The 14,999-nt window shown below is 40.0% G+C and overlaps 1 pseudogene; it reads right to left on the reverse strand.

Moving 5' to 3' along the window:
- Nucleotides 1–318: 318 nt before the first annotated feature.
- Nucleotides 319–1,094, reverse strand: LOC129503367 (ubiquitin-conjugating enzyme E2 N-like; annotated as a pseudogene).
- Between the last annotated feature and the right edge of the window lie 13,905 nt (nucleotides 1,095–14,999).

The following is a 14,999-nucleotide window of genomic DNA, read 5'->3' on the forward strand; positions in this document are numbered from 1 at the left end:
AATTAAAATAAAACTACCTCTCCCCTTCAAAAATAATAATAAAGAAAAACACCCACACCCTTGCAGCTAACCCTGACAACTACCTTCATTCACAGTGCTTTATACTTAAACCATGATGGGGGAAATGAATAAAAGCGGAGAGGGGCCACTGCTTTTATATATTTGGAAAACAAATTGTTGTTTCACAACAATCCAGATGGTACTTCTAGCCTCTGCTCATGCTTTACAACAGTGAATCAGGACAAGACATAGATTTGCTAATGTGCATTTAATCACCAAAGGACTGAAGATGTCTGGGCTTTTATTCTGTTATGTTTCTAAGACTGTGTCCATTAAATGCAAACAAAAAAGGAAGAAGTCTTGGCAGAACAGGAGAAGTGATGCACACTTGATGATCAGATCGATTTTAAATATTATTCATGGCATATAGCCTAGTCCATGCTCTCGCTGTTTCTATGGCTTGGGCTTCGCTGGTCTTCCACTGCTCCGCTACATCCTTTGCTAATGGATCATCTGGATTGAGAGCACTTAACAAAGCCTGGATCGATAGCAGAACTGCGCGGATCTGCAGTGGGGACCACTTATCTTTCAAAATATGTAAACATACTTTTCCCAACTTGTCTACATTAGGATGATAAATTTTGGTCATGAAACGTACTTTAGGGCTGCCATCGGGTATTTTTCTGGAAGGAATAGTTCAAGTTCAAAAGTCCCTCCCTCAAGGGGGGAATCCTGGGGGCCAGCAATGACCACATGAAAATAACGGGCATTGCTCTCATCTGGTTCTGCTTTAATGCCAGGAACTGGTTCTGCCAGCAAACGCTGGGTCTCCTTGATAATCCTGCAGGGCAGCCCGGCCTTCCTGTCAGATCCCCAGTTCGGCCTCTGCTCTCGACTCCGGCTCCGCTCGCCTCACATGCCAGAACATTTTAATGTTACATGTTATCACCATCCAGCATTTTAGGCACTTCCATCTGACTTTTCTACATCTAAATTTTGTTGTTGTTGTTGTTGTTGTTGTTATTGCTATTTTTGAGCAATGAATGCATTTTTTGGCTTTGCCTAGATGCTTACCAACCTCTTTGAATTACCATTGCTTCTTGCCTCTGAATTTTTCCCTATGGGTCCAATTTCTTCTTTCCTCAAATGCATACTTCTAGAAATCCTCTCCATAAGGGTCTTTAATAGTAAATTCTCCTGGTTATTGATTGTTGAAGGAGATAGAAATGAAGGTTAATTTCTCTCAGCACCTTAAAAACGTTATTCCACTGATTTCTGGCTTTCATTGCTGCTTTTGAGAAGTCAATCATCAGTCTAATTATCATTCCTTTGTGAGCAAACCATATTTCTCTCTTGCACTCTTAAGATCTTTTTTTTTTAAGATTTTATTTTTTAAAGTAATCTCTTCACCCAACATGGGGCTTGAACTCATAGCCTGAGAGCTAGAATTGCACATGCTACCTAGTGAGCCAGCCAGGCATTCCCCATTTTGGGTTTTTTAATTTTTTTTTCTGTGATGTTACTTAGTACAGATTTAATTTTATCTTTCTTAGAACTCATTTCCTGCCTCTGAAGATTCATTTTTTTCATAGATTCTAGAAAATTCACAGTCTTTTTCTCTTTGGTTATTTCCTCATTTTCTTAATATTCTCCTCCTGAAATTCCTATTAGTCATTTGTTTACCTTCATTCTGTCCTCCATGTCTCATAATCTTGTTTTTGTATTAATCTTTATGTAATCTTTATGTCTCTGCTTCATTTGGAGCAGTTTTCTGAAAGCTGCCAGTTCTTAAACTCTAGCTTTTGTCAACTACTATACTTTTGTTTTTCTAACTTCTGTTTGTTTTTTCAAACTTGTCTGGGGTTTTTTGCATAGTGTCTTACGATATGTTATTTTTTTCCATTTTTCCCTTTACATATCATTAATTATTATTATTTATTTAAAATTTTTATTTATTTATTTGTGTGTGAGAGAGTATGAGAGAGAGAGACACAGAGTCAGCATGAAGTTGGGGAAAGGCAGAGGGAGAGAAACAGGCTCCCTGCCAAGCAGGGAGCCCAATGAGAGGCTCAATCCTAGGACCCCTGGATTATGATCTGAGCCAAAGGCAACCACTTAACCAAATGAACCACCCAGGCTCCCCATCTTTAATTATTTTTAAAAGATACCAGTATCATTGTCTCACCAATAGCTCTACTTTCTGAATGATGATTCTTAGAGCTCTATAACAATTGTTCATGTGTCCGCTGATGTTTGCCAGTGGTGAGTTGTGACACTATAACTTCAGAGCTGAGAATTCACTACATCAGTCATGAGAATTCTGAATGACCTGCACTAAGCTTGTGTCCCACAGGGCCATTTTGTGTATCATGAAGTCCCAGTAGTATCATCTGCCCAAGATGACTTTTCATTACCTCATTGACCTGGAGACTCCTCACCACTCAGGTAATGTAAATGCAAACCCTTGATCCACCCACATGAAGGTGAGCATGTGGTGATGAGATTATTAGGGACACTTCTTTTTTTCTACTCAGCCAGGCTCAACAGATAAGGTTATGTGGCATCTCCCTTTGTAGGTGAACAGAATGTTTCCTTATAAGCCTTTTTCTAACTTTACACAAGGCCTTAATTTTAACTCTCCATCTGGCATAGACTCAAGGCCTCATATTCAATATTTCTGTGTACCTAAAAAACCCAATCAAAATTTAAAACTGTAAAATTCTAAAAGCTTAAAAACTCAGTCCTCTCTGTACCTGCCTCAACAGCCAGGATTTTCTCATATCTGTTCAATTGCTGGCTGCATTTATTTTCAATTCAATTTATTTCAAAATCAATTTGAAAATTTCAAATTTCAAATAAATTCAACATTTATTTTCAATTTGTTTTCCCCTGAGGGGAATCTTCCTTATTTTCTTGTGATTTCAGCTTAGCATGTAGATAAAGTTTTAAAAATATTTTGCTTCATCATTTCTAAGAACTTTGAGAGGAGAATTTTCAGGTCATCTAATTTGCCATATTGTAGGAAATGGGGAATTCCCCCCCTCCACCAAGACATAATAATCCAAAGCACTAATTTGATTACTCCCTATTACCTCGACATTAAAAATCAAGCTCTTTAGTATAATCTTCAGGAAACCTTTGGTCTGGCTCCTAAATGCTTTTCCAGTTCCATTCCCTTCTGAAAAGAATGCCCTATATCCTAGCCACACTGACAATTCATGATTACTTCTGGTTCTATAAACTTTCACACATCTACAACCAGCAGACTTAGGCTATGCCACACCCTTCTCCTGAAGGGTCCTTCTCTCCTTTCACAAACTTCTATTCCTTGGCCAAAGCAAACTTCAAATATTGGCTAGATTGTAAAACCCACTTCAACTTCCCAAAACATAATGAATCAAACCCTCTACTCCCACTGCATCCAAACATACCTTACTTATAATCCTCATCATATTGACCAAAGTGTTTTTATATATTTAACTAGATTTAGATCTTTTAGAAACCCAGATCAAGATTTTATCCATCATTCTCAGCATATAGCACAATGTCTGGCATATAGTAAACGCTCAAAGATGTTACAGCAATTTTCTTGAATACAAGCCTACTTCAATTCTTCCCTGGAGAAATATAGCTTGAAATGACAACACTCTTAGGTGTTATAAGCAGTCGTATTATTGAAAATCTCCACATACTTGCTAATTGTCAGTGGTACTAGAGCAAATGTGTTCAGTATAGCCCTTGCCTGTAATTTTTATTAGAAGTTAGTTCTGATTTATGAATAATTCCTGCTTCTGTATCTGAATGAGTAGTCACTTATCTAGGAAAGACACTATAGCTACAAGACATAGGATAACCACACAAAACACAAGCAGACCATCTAACGCATTATAACTACGTAGTGTAGGACTGGCATGGAAGCAAGTGTCCAATGAACACATGAATGAGTGGACAAAGGTTATATGATAAATAAAAGATACTTTAACCAAATGGCAGGCAAAGAAAGTTACAAGACTTGTCTGACTCCACTGCTTGTATTGTGTCTTACTCATCTTTGTATATGTCTGGCATACAGTGAATACTGGAAAAACACATGGAAATGAATAAATGACTTAAAAGACTTAATCAGGCTGAGCCGAATACATGAGAACATTCCAGATCTAGAGTTATGGAAAGAGAGAAAACAAAAGCCCAACATTTCCAATGAAAAGGAAAAAATTAACTTTTATTAATCTTTTGAGTTGTGCTTCATTCATGTATGCTAGCCTTACTTTTTTGATCCTCTTGTCTGTCCATCCATTCATCCATCCATTTGTCATTCATTCACTCAAGAAACATTTGCCAATCATCTACTGTGAGCCAAGCACTGTGCTTTTGGTTTGGAATTTTAGTTTGATGTTGAGAAAAACTTGCTGATTTTCTGTCAGTAAATGATTACTAGGAGCATGCTAGGAGCTAATGTTTCTTAAAACTTTCATTCTGTGATCCATGAATTCATTCATTCACTCATTTAGCAAATATCTTTGAGGATATCCTCTCTGCCAGACGCTGTGTGAGGCACCAGGGATTCATTCCTTATTTTACGTATTCATTCATTCATTCATTCAATAAACGATTCTTATGTACCTAATAAAGTGCCAGGCATAGATAGGGTCTTTGCTTTCAAGTACTTACATGATAATAGTGGTAAGTTTCAGGGAATAGACAAATAAATGAGCTAGTTTATATAATGATAAGGCAAAATAACAAAATTGGGATGTGCTAATGAGTGATGTATGTATATCTATATTATTGATGTGGTCTCTGACTTCAGAGAGCCAGAGATTTATTTCTAAGGACACAGAGCTATTGCCAGATGATCTGAGGGCTGCCTACCTGGATTCTTTTGACATGCAGACCCCTATGTAAGCATATATGAGTGTGACCTGGCCTGGAGGCAGAGAATCTAGTCTTGGAGAGAATGGAGCCAGAAGGACAAGCCCCACATGGAGGCCTCTCTGGCCTGCACAGCATGTCACCAGGGACAGAGCTCCTTGCCCTGTGGCCCAGGCTGACCTGCTTGAGCTGTCTACTGGGAGGGCAAATATCTGCCTTCAAGCCACACACCACGCCCTCCCTGGTTGGGAACTTTGACTCAGTGTTGACCTGGTTTTGAACTAGTGACCTGGAGGTGAATGACTCCATATCTCATTACTAATTCCCCACAGCCACTTGGTTCCTCCTGCTAGCCACAAGAAAGAGAGTTTGGTGAGGACAGGGACAGAAGTCCAGCCAGGGGCCCTGAACCCATCAGCCACAGCATCCACCCCAGCTTTAGCCCCTGCCATCTGGCCTCCTGCCATTCCCCCCATCCTTTAGTCTGGTCTGACTGAACAGGTTTTTGGAAGAGGCCAAGGTCACCCTGGGGCCGACCTCCACAGATGGATTCAGCCTGAGACTACAGCTGCGGTCCAGCTCAACCATGAATGCCCAGGGCCAATACATACTCCTTCATCGTGGTGGATCATCGTTAAGCCAAATGAGGTCTGGGACTCAACCAGGTAGGATGTGACTACATCCAGAAACTATAAAATCCCCTTCCTTGTCTTGACTTCCCCTTTTCTTTACCCCATTCCCTTCTATACCCTCAATTTCCTCACTTCCCAGTCTTGTTTGTTCTTCAGGCACTCTTGCCTTCAAGAGACCATCATCACTTCTCTGAGGTTAAGGTTCAAGGAAGATGAGCTCCACATGGGAACCTGGGCACATACTGGTGAGAACACGTGACTGGGAAACATCGCAGGGACTCAGTCAAGAAATGTCAGCAAGTACTGGTCCCCACAGTTCCTTGGGCCAAGGCTTAGCACTCTCAGGAGAAAGCCAAGATGTAAAGGAGCACTGGTTCTCCAGAGGAACCAGGCTGGAACTGTTGGAGGGTGAGTGGGGGTGGGGGGTGGTTATGGCGTCAGAAGCACTGAATTCTTGCTCTCTTTTTTTTTTTAAGATTTTATTTATTTATTCATGAGAGACAGAGAGAGGCAGAGACACAGGCAGAGGGAGAAGCAGGCTCCATGCAGGGAGCCTGATGTGGGACTTGATCCTGGGACTCCAGGATCACGCCCTGGGCCGAAGGCAGGCGCTAAACCACTGAGCCACCCAGGGATCCCTTGAATTCTTGCTCTAATGGGCATATTGCTTTGTGTTTCATACTGTTGCCATTCAAGTTGGCATAAAATGCATTCTTTTTCGTGGGGGCTTATGATACGAAGTGAAAATGCTTCATCTTTTTTAGAAAGTATGGTTTTAACCATCAGTCATACTTTGAGTATGCTTTTTCGAGAGCATGTATCACCTTTTACTGAACTATTCTCTTCACGCATTTATTTCCTCCACTAGACTGTAAACTCCTCAAAGATGAGGGCTCTTGCTTGATCATTTTATGTAAGTAAAGGAGTAAATAAATGACAAAGGTGACGGTTATGTAGGTAGCCCACACAGAGGGAATTCAACTTTTATTCTTCATCTTTTTGGATTTATCTCAGAGCTTATTTCAACTACCATCATATCCAATAATTCAGACACTAAAAATAATCTGGTATAAAACAATATCAACATCTACTTAAAAGATAAATTAAGGTGTGATGTTTTGGTTTGCAATACATTAATTTAAAATGGTGAACTTCATGGGGCACCTGGGTGGCTAAGTCAGTTAAGCATCTGACTCATGATTTTGGCTGGGGTTATAACCTCATGGGTAGTGAGATGGAGCCTCCTCAGCAGGGAGTGTGCTTGAGATTCTCTCTTTCCTTTGTCCCTCTCCTCCCCGCTCATGCACGAGCACTCTCTTTCTTGCTCCCCTTCTTGCTCTAAAATAAAAAAAATATTTAAAGAAATGAGGTAAAATGCTGAACTTCAAAGTTGTGTATGGTTCCATTCAGATAATGTTAGCTTGCTCCCAGTCTTGAATGTAATCCTCAGGTTACAAGTGAGGAGAAATGATTATTGCCAGAAATCAGATGGCAACATGTTTCTTGTGATCACAAAGCACAAAATATTGGCTCTAACACACAATCAGATTGTGTGTCTCCTAGGAGCTTATTGTCCACCATCCTCAGATGCATCCTTGGACTTGCCAAGCTCAGACAATCAGAACCACTCAAGGGCATTTTGCTCTTTATCAAGTGGCCAGCATTTGAGCAAGGACTTTATAGGGGAACAATTTCTCTAAACTTAGTATCATTTACCCTGCTTTCACTCCCAGCTGTAATTCATATTAGGGAAATCACACTTTATACTAGACATTCCTCTGAATGGAGAAATTCCTACTATTCTTAAAGAACAAAAAGCCACAGTGAGGAATAAAAGACTTGCCTGGGTTCATTTGGTACTGACCTCTTACTATGACTTCTGTGCCTCCAAATAAGGCTTCCCCCCCCTTCTTCTCATTTTTTTATCAGTCCTTTTGACCCTACATACACAAAATTCAGCTAAATATAGTAAATTAATTTACATAGTCCATTTTCATGCTCACAGAGAGTCAAGGTTATTTTATATCACTTCACTTTCTCTGTGATCGAGTCACTATCTTTCCCACTTTGGGCCTCACTTTCTTCATCTTTAATAGAAAATGAGCAACTTGATGATTTCAGAGTTTCCCTCTTGTTTGGAGTCTGTTTTTTTCTATTCATCACAGTATTCCTAGTTTCTGGCATGATCCCTGGCATAGAGGGAAAGCTTAATAAACATTTGTTGCATTAGTGAATTAATCCAATTATGTAGTAAATCCATCAATCACATGATATGAAGAGGGAATAACGGCTTAGCTTTAAGTCCTAACCGTGCATTAGCTTACTGGGTACACTTGGTCAGTTGCTTCCCTATTGTAAGGCCAGAGAGGAAACAAGATTTACCCAACATCATACAGCCAGTAAGAGCAGAGCTAGGGCTAGGACTCAGGTCTTCTGAATCTCTTCTATAAAAACGCACTGCTTAGAAATCAGATGTTTAAAAAAAAATCAGATGTTTTTTTAAATTAGGAGAGGGCATCATGTTCTATAGATGATTACTTTTCTATCCAGACCCTAGATTTAGAGCAAAAACTATAAATCTGAAGAACAACACACATGCCTTCAAGAAAGGGGGCCTCCAAGGGCGCCTCTAACCAACAATTTCTTCATACCTGCCAAGTGGAGATAAGCAACCACCAAGTGAGCTAGGTGATGTGGGCTGATCTGACAGCCCTGCTCACCCAGGGTTTGCAGTTTCCTCCTAGACGCAGCTCATGTCTAGGCTGGTGACAAAGGCTTCTACTTTACTATCTCCTAGTGTGGGAGCCAGAATCTAGAAAGGAGCCTTGAAAGCAGGAACTTAAGTAAGAACAGTTTCCTTGGACATAAACATTCTGTAAGAGCAGAGGTGGTCTCCATTCTTATTGACAGTGACCCTGGTGGCCAGCTGTCTGCTTGAGGTGACCTAAGCTGAAGTGAGGATGTCCCAGTGTCATTTGGGTTCTTTCTGTAAGCTCCCCTTTACCTTCAGCTTTCCCCGCTGCCCTGCAGGTAGGATCATCTTCACCTTCTCCTTATCTGGAACAGCCACTCTGAGAGTAGGTTTGAAACCAGACCCCAGGACACAGTGTCACTAATCAGAGGGACCACAAATTTTGCTGTGAAAGGCATGATGTTTGGGGTCAGACAGACCTGGACTTGCATCCAGTTTTGCTGCTTATTAGCTGTGTGACTTCAGGCTAGATATTTAATTCTCTCTTTGGTTTACTCTGTCAAATACAAATCATAACAGCTACTCCGTAAGATTTTTGTGAAGATTAAGTGTACAATAGTTCTAAAACATCTAATGCAATGCCAGAAATACAATAAGTACTAAATAAATACTAGCTAAACAATTCTTTGGTGCCCACCAGCTCCCTGAAGTCCTGAGATCCTTCCCGGGAGTTTAAGAGCTCCTTGAGGGAGGGAAGGAGAAGTGGGGTGGGTTATGGATCCCCTGCTCTAGCTACAGCAAATGCCCTATTACCTGCGTCTGTTTCCCTTCTAAGCAAAGTGAAATCTCTGCTCTGGTTCAGTCCCTTTGTGTAGCAGATGAGGAAGCAGAGGCCCGGGGACCTTAGAAATGTCATATGGCTATTCAAGATGATGCTGGGAACTAATATCTTGTTGTGGCTGAAAGCACAGGTTCTGCGATTAAGCTGTTTGGGTCAGATGTCTGTTCCATCAGGGCTTAGCTATGTAATCTTGAACTAGTTGCTTATCCCCCTTGTACCTCAATTTCCTCATCTTGAAAATTAAGGATAACAATGCCTGCTTCCAAGTTTTTTTGTGAAGATTAAATAAACTTCAAGTTTTTATATCTCAAGTATTTAGAATGGCATCTAATATATAGTGATTGCCAAGCATTAGTGATTATTATTGGAAGACTTGACCCCACTTCACAGTCTAATAAAATTTAACTATGAATAGGATACTGATGTTTAGTCTGTGCACATCCTTCACTGCAACCCAGATATTGTATGAGATGAAAAGAGCTTCTGCTGGCTGTGACCAACTTCAAATATCATGTCTCCTCCAGCCCTAAAGCTTGCCCCAACCACCTTTGCTGAGAGAATGGTGAATAGATTTAGTTGAATGAAAGGGAAAAGATCATTCCGGACAAAAAAGACGACATGAGAAGAAGAAAAGCTCTATTCTAAGCAACTTCTCCCTCAACATATATTACGAGGAAAAAACTTGTGGAACAGGGATAAGTGGGATCGTTTGGGCACCATTTTGACCACTAGAGGTCAGTGGAATGTTTGCTAACAATGAAGTGAAGTGTGGGTTCCTGTGGAGAGGTAGTGTCCACAGCAACATTAGCCTTAGTACCACTACCACCTTCCCTTGGTGGATCTTGGTTTGGTCTGCTTTCCAGAAACCTATACCATGCACATTTGTTCCCTTGTCTCTTCTGTAACCAGGCAGCATTCGTAAGTATTCTGGGCCAAGGTCAGAGGGTGTGGTACACTAAAGATTTCTTTCTCTTCAAAACCCAACCTGCTTAAATGTTCAAGACTGTCTTCTAAATTGTCTAATTTAGACAATTGTCTAATTTAGACTGTCTAAATTTTCTAACAAATACAGTCCAAACTCTTCAAGGCCCTCACAAAGTTGGCTTCCCTGACTTCTATCCTTCCATCTTCAGCATCATGTCATTTCATCCTCTCTACCTGTCTCTGCTCACTCTCTGCTCTCATCACAAACCCATTTGCAAGACCCTTGCTATTCTCAGATGCCTGCATAAAACACCATAAATCAATCAGTATTCTCCACACCAGATATTCTATAACATGCTGTCCCTATCCTATGCTTGTTACCACACACTGCCGTGTATGACAGTTGTTCTTGCAATTGCCCTGGCTCATCTGCTAGACTGTAAGCTCCTGGAGGTCTTGGACCATGAAATATTGCTTTTTTTTTTTTTTTGTAAATGCACAGTTTCTAGTCTAAATGTGATGTCCATAACTATTTGCTGAATGAACATATGAGTCAAAGAATGAACATGGCCACTGTTCAAACACAGAACATATTTTTCACTATAGCTTACAGTCCCAAACTAGGATGCAAGAACCTCTGTGCAGAAAGAAAGAGATTCAGAAGCTTCCCAGAGGCTATCCACGTCAAGCTACATCAAGACAAGCTGGTGCCTCAGTATCCCCACTTTACTGTCATTTACCCATGGTCATGTTCTCTGCCTTTTCCTGGATACAAAATTAGGTTACATATTCTCACCTCCTTAGCAATTAGATTTCATCATGTTACTAAATCGTGGCCAACAAAATAGAAACAAAGTGGTGTGTACTTCCTTACAGCTTGGCAAATAGAAGCCTACAAGGTACCATCCCCTATTTCTTTCCCCTAAAGGACCAAGAAAAGGTGGAGCTGAATATATATATATATATATATATATATATATATATATGTATAACTCCATGCAAAGCTCATCTGCTGACTATGAGCAAGAAATTAACCCTTTGAGAATTTTTATTTCTCAGTATCTGCTTCATTTGGTAATTAGATTATAATTTTTTACCATGAATATGGACTGTACCTTTTGGGTTCCCATTGTTTCGTGGGCATTAACAGACTGCTTTAAAAGTTTCTAAGATAAGAATCTATAACAGTAACATACACTGGCACATAATTTTTTTAATTTAAGATTCATTTGGAATTTTTGTCTAGCATAAAATTTCATATGAAGTAACTTTGTTTGCCTAAAAGAGAGTCATTTTGATGAACTATAATTTCTGAAAACTTCCTTTTTTATTAGTTGAGATAGCCCCTTATTTTACAACAAAGGGGATTTTGTACATATAGTGTGGATTATTTAGTTTAACTCTGGCCAAAGCGATTTTTATATGTTTTTTTAAGATTTCATTTATTGGGACGCCTGGTGGCTCAGTGGTTGAGGTGCCTTTGGCTCGGGGTGTGATCCCGAGTCTGGAGATGGAGTCCCACATTGGGCTTCCTGCATGGAGCCTGCTCCTTCCTCTGCCTATGTCTCTGCCTCTCTCTCCCTCTCCCTCTCCCTCTCTCTCCCTCTCCCTCTCCCTCTCTCTCTCTCTCTCTCTCTGTGTGTGTGTCTCTCATGAATGAATAAATAAATAAAATCTTTTGAAAAAAAGTTTTATTTACTTATTCATGAGAGACACACACAGAGAGAGAGGCAGAGACATAGGCAGAGGGAGAAGCAGGCTCCATGCAGGAAGCCCGATGTGGCACTCGATCCCAGGACTCTGGGACCATGCCCTGAGCCAAAGGCAGACACTCAACCGCGGAGCCACCCAGGCATCCCAGCAATTTTTATATGTTGAGACATTTGTACACTGCTCAGTACAAAAGCATCATGAACATATTAGTCATTTAACCGTTGAGAATATTTGAACTTGGTACTGCTTGGTACTGAACATACTTATATCAAATTCTGGAATCTGGGGCTTGGTATCCAAAAGGGAATTAGAGCATTTCAAGGTATAACAAGATTCATATTTGAACCTTAGTATGTATTTTTCTCTTAGTATTACCAATGAATGAAGCTCTGGTAAAGTAACCAAATGAGAAGGGAAAGAATAAGAAAATGAAAAATGAAGAAAACAAAACAGTGTCACAGGGAGGATGGTTTTAACTTGAGAAAGACTCATAGTCATGACAGAATGTCCCAAATTTCAAAAATCTGCTTCTCTGCCAAAATGATTGCATTTCTTGGTTGATACTTGAGTTTTAAAAGGGTCAAATCCTTTTATCTTCTGTGTCTTTAGAAAGCAGCAAGAGAAGAAAGCATGGGTCTCATCCCCCAGAGAGAAAATTGTCACTTTTTAATTTTTTACAAAATTTTCTCGTCTTTTCAATTAACTTTCTATCAAATGTAAATACAAATTTAAACCTAGACTTTTTATAGGATTTTCCCTCTTCATCCAAGTGATGTCACAAATCAGTGTAAAATCAATGATCCAAGATGCTTGGTGGATAAAAATAATCCTAGTTATTTCTGGAGGGTGAATTGACATAAAAAAATTGCATTGGTTACAGTATGTTCTAGAGCTGGTTCTATTTGACTGTATGTGTACGATGATGCAAAGTTGAAACCGAGCTGGGAAATTTCATTCTAGATCTCACTAACTACTGGAATCAATGTTTTAATTTCTTAGTGGAAACTTTCAGTTGCTTGATTCTGTAATTGATTATTTTTTTGCTGTTCGATATCACTTATGTTGTATTACAACACATGTATAAAAAGCAACCTGTGGATTATGCTTTTCCATAACTTTTTAAATGTGTGTATATATATGTAATGTATAATGTATATTAAATGAATTCAACATGCATAAATATTTTTTTAACACAACAGTGAACTATTTGCACCTTTTGATAGTGCTTCTATTTACTTGCTTTGGCATAAAGAATGAATCTCTGTATCCAGATGATGTTATCTGGAATTGCTCTTAGATATAATGCCAATTAATGTGAAATCACAAATAAACAGTACTTTAAATACAAAAAAAGAAATTAACTTTTTGATAGAGCACAAGCCATAGCTCTCTGCGCTACAGGAAGGATGGTGCCTTTGAGGGATTCAAAGGTCAGGGATTCTTTTTTTCCCTTCACTGTTGCAAAACAGATGAATCATAGAACTTTAGAGCAAGAATGAATGTACTTAACCCTCAAATTTTATTTAACAGATAAACAAATTCAGGACCAGCGAGATGAGTCAACTCGCCCAAGGTCACACAGCTACTTGGTAGCAAAAACAAGATTAGAATGTAGGCCTTTTTCTCCTTCTATATATCAGGATTTCAAGGGTGTGCCAGAGTAAGACAAACCAATTCCTGAGAAGCCAGAGCACTCAGTTGTTATATTTCTGCCTTGCAGCATAAAATAATTCAGGAGACTGCCCAACTACTGAGAAAATGCCAAGCAAAGATATTAAGTTTCTATATGATAAGAAAAAATAATGGCTTGCATGCACTAGGAATCCAAGATTAAAACATTAAGCCAAGTGTGGCAGGAATTGTGGCTAGAACACAAAAGATGTTTGGGAAAATAGACGATAAGTTAGCTGTAGGAAAAAGGGTCCTAGAAATGTCCTTTGGCTCAGTTTTGAGCCAGCCCCTGGATCTCATCTCCATAATGAGTGTATTAGTCTGGAGGACCTGTACAGGAAGCTTCCATCTTCTAAGAGAATTTATAAAATAATCATGAACAAAATGTTGGTAGAAATATGGATGGTAAAAACATTGTGGTTTGGTTTCAGATGGAAGTAAGGAACACATTATTGGAAACCAGAGGAAGGGCAGTCCTTGTTATAAAATGCTAAGAGCTGGGGCCCCTGGCTGGCTCAGTTGGTTGAGTGTCTGCCTTTGGCTCAGGTCATGATCCTGGGGTCCTGGGATGGAGCCCCCGAGTCAAGCTCCCTGCTCGGCAGGGAGCCTTCTTCTCCCTCTCCCTCTGCTGCTCCCCACTGCTTGTGTGCTTTCTCTCTCTCTCTCTCTCTCTCTCTCTCTCTCTCTCTCTCTCTGTTTCTCTGTCAAATAAATATATAAAATATTTTAATAAAATAAAATGCTAAGAGCTTGGCTGAATTGTGTTCGTGTTCTAGTGTTTTGTGTTCTAGTGTTCTTGTGCTTTGTAGAACTTCCAAGAGATGAAATTTTCTATTTAGCTGAGCAGCTTCCTAAGCAAAATGTTGAAAGAGCGGCTTGGTCCCTCCTAACGGCTTACAGTAAAATGCAACGGGGGAAAGTCATTGGAGACAGAAATGTTAATCAAAAATGAACCAGGACATGGAGGTTTGGAAGATTCTCAGACCATACATGTTGCAAAAAATAAAGTTTGCTCTGAAGAGATCTCTAACAGTGTGGCTGAGCAACCACATAATAAAGGATCATGAGTGCAACTCATGAGTCTAATCTGCCTTTTCAACAGATGCCAGAGGAGATGGCATTATACCAGTCAAGACCCTGCCAGTTTGAACTAAAGGGGACAAGGAAAGTTGGGAGGAAATGCATGAAAGCTGTTGGACTTCTTAGATCCTACAAGATGAGACCATAAAGCTATTTGGCTATGAATGTGCGCTATCCTTCCAGAAGAGGGAAGAAGGGCCCAAAGGCAATTCAGAGTGGATCCCTGGGTGGCTCAGAGGTTTAGCGCCTGCCTTCAGCCCAGGGTGTAATCCTGGTGTCCCAGGATTGAGTCCCACGTCGGGCTCCCAGTATGGAGCCTCTTTCTCCCTCTGCCTGTGTCTCTGCCTCTCTCTCTCTCTCTCTCTCTATGTCTATCATAAATAAATAAATAAATAAATAAATAAATAAATAAATAAATAAAATCTGTTAAAAAAAAAAAAAACTACTTCTCTCAGAACAACAACAACAAAAAAAGGCAATTCAGAGATCATCAGGGCTGCCACTCCCACCCCAGGCCCAGAGTGCATAGGCCCAGGGATCTGGAGGGAACAGGCAGGGGCAAGGCTATCTCTAC

Source organism: Nyctereutes procyonoides, unplaced genomic scaffold (assembly GCF_905146905.1).
Source record: "Nyctereutes procyonoides isolate TBG_1078 unplaced genomic scaffold, NYPRO_anot_genome, whole genome shotgun sequence".
Classification (NCBI taxonomy): domain Eukaryota; kingdom Metazoa; phylum Chordata; class Mammalia; order Carnivora; family Canidae; genus Nyctereutes; species Nyctereutes procyonoides.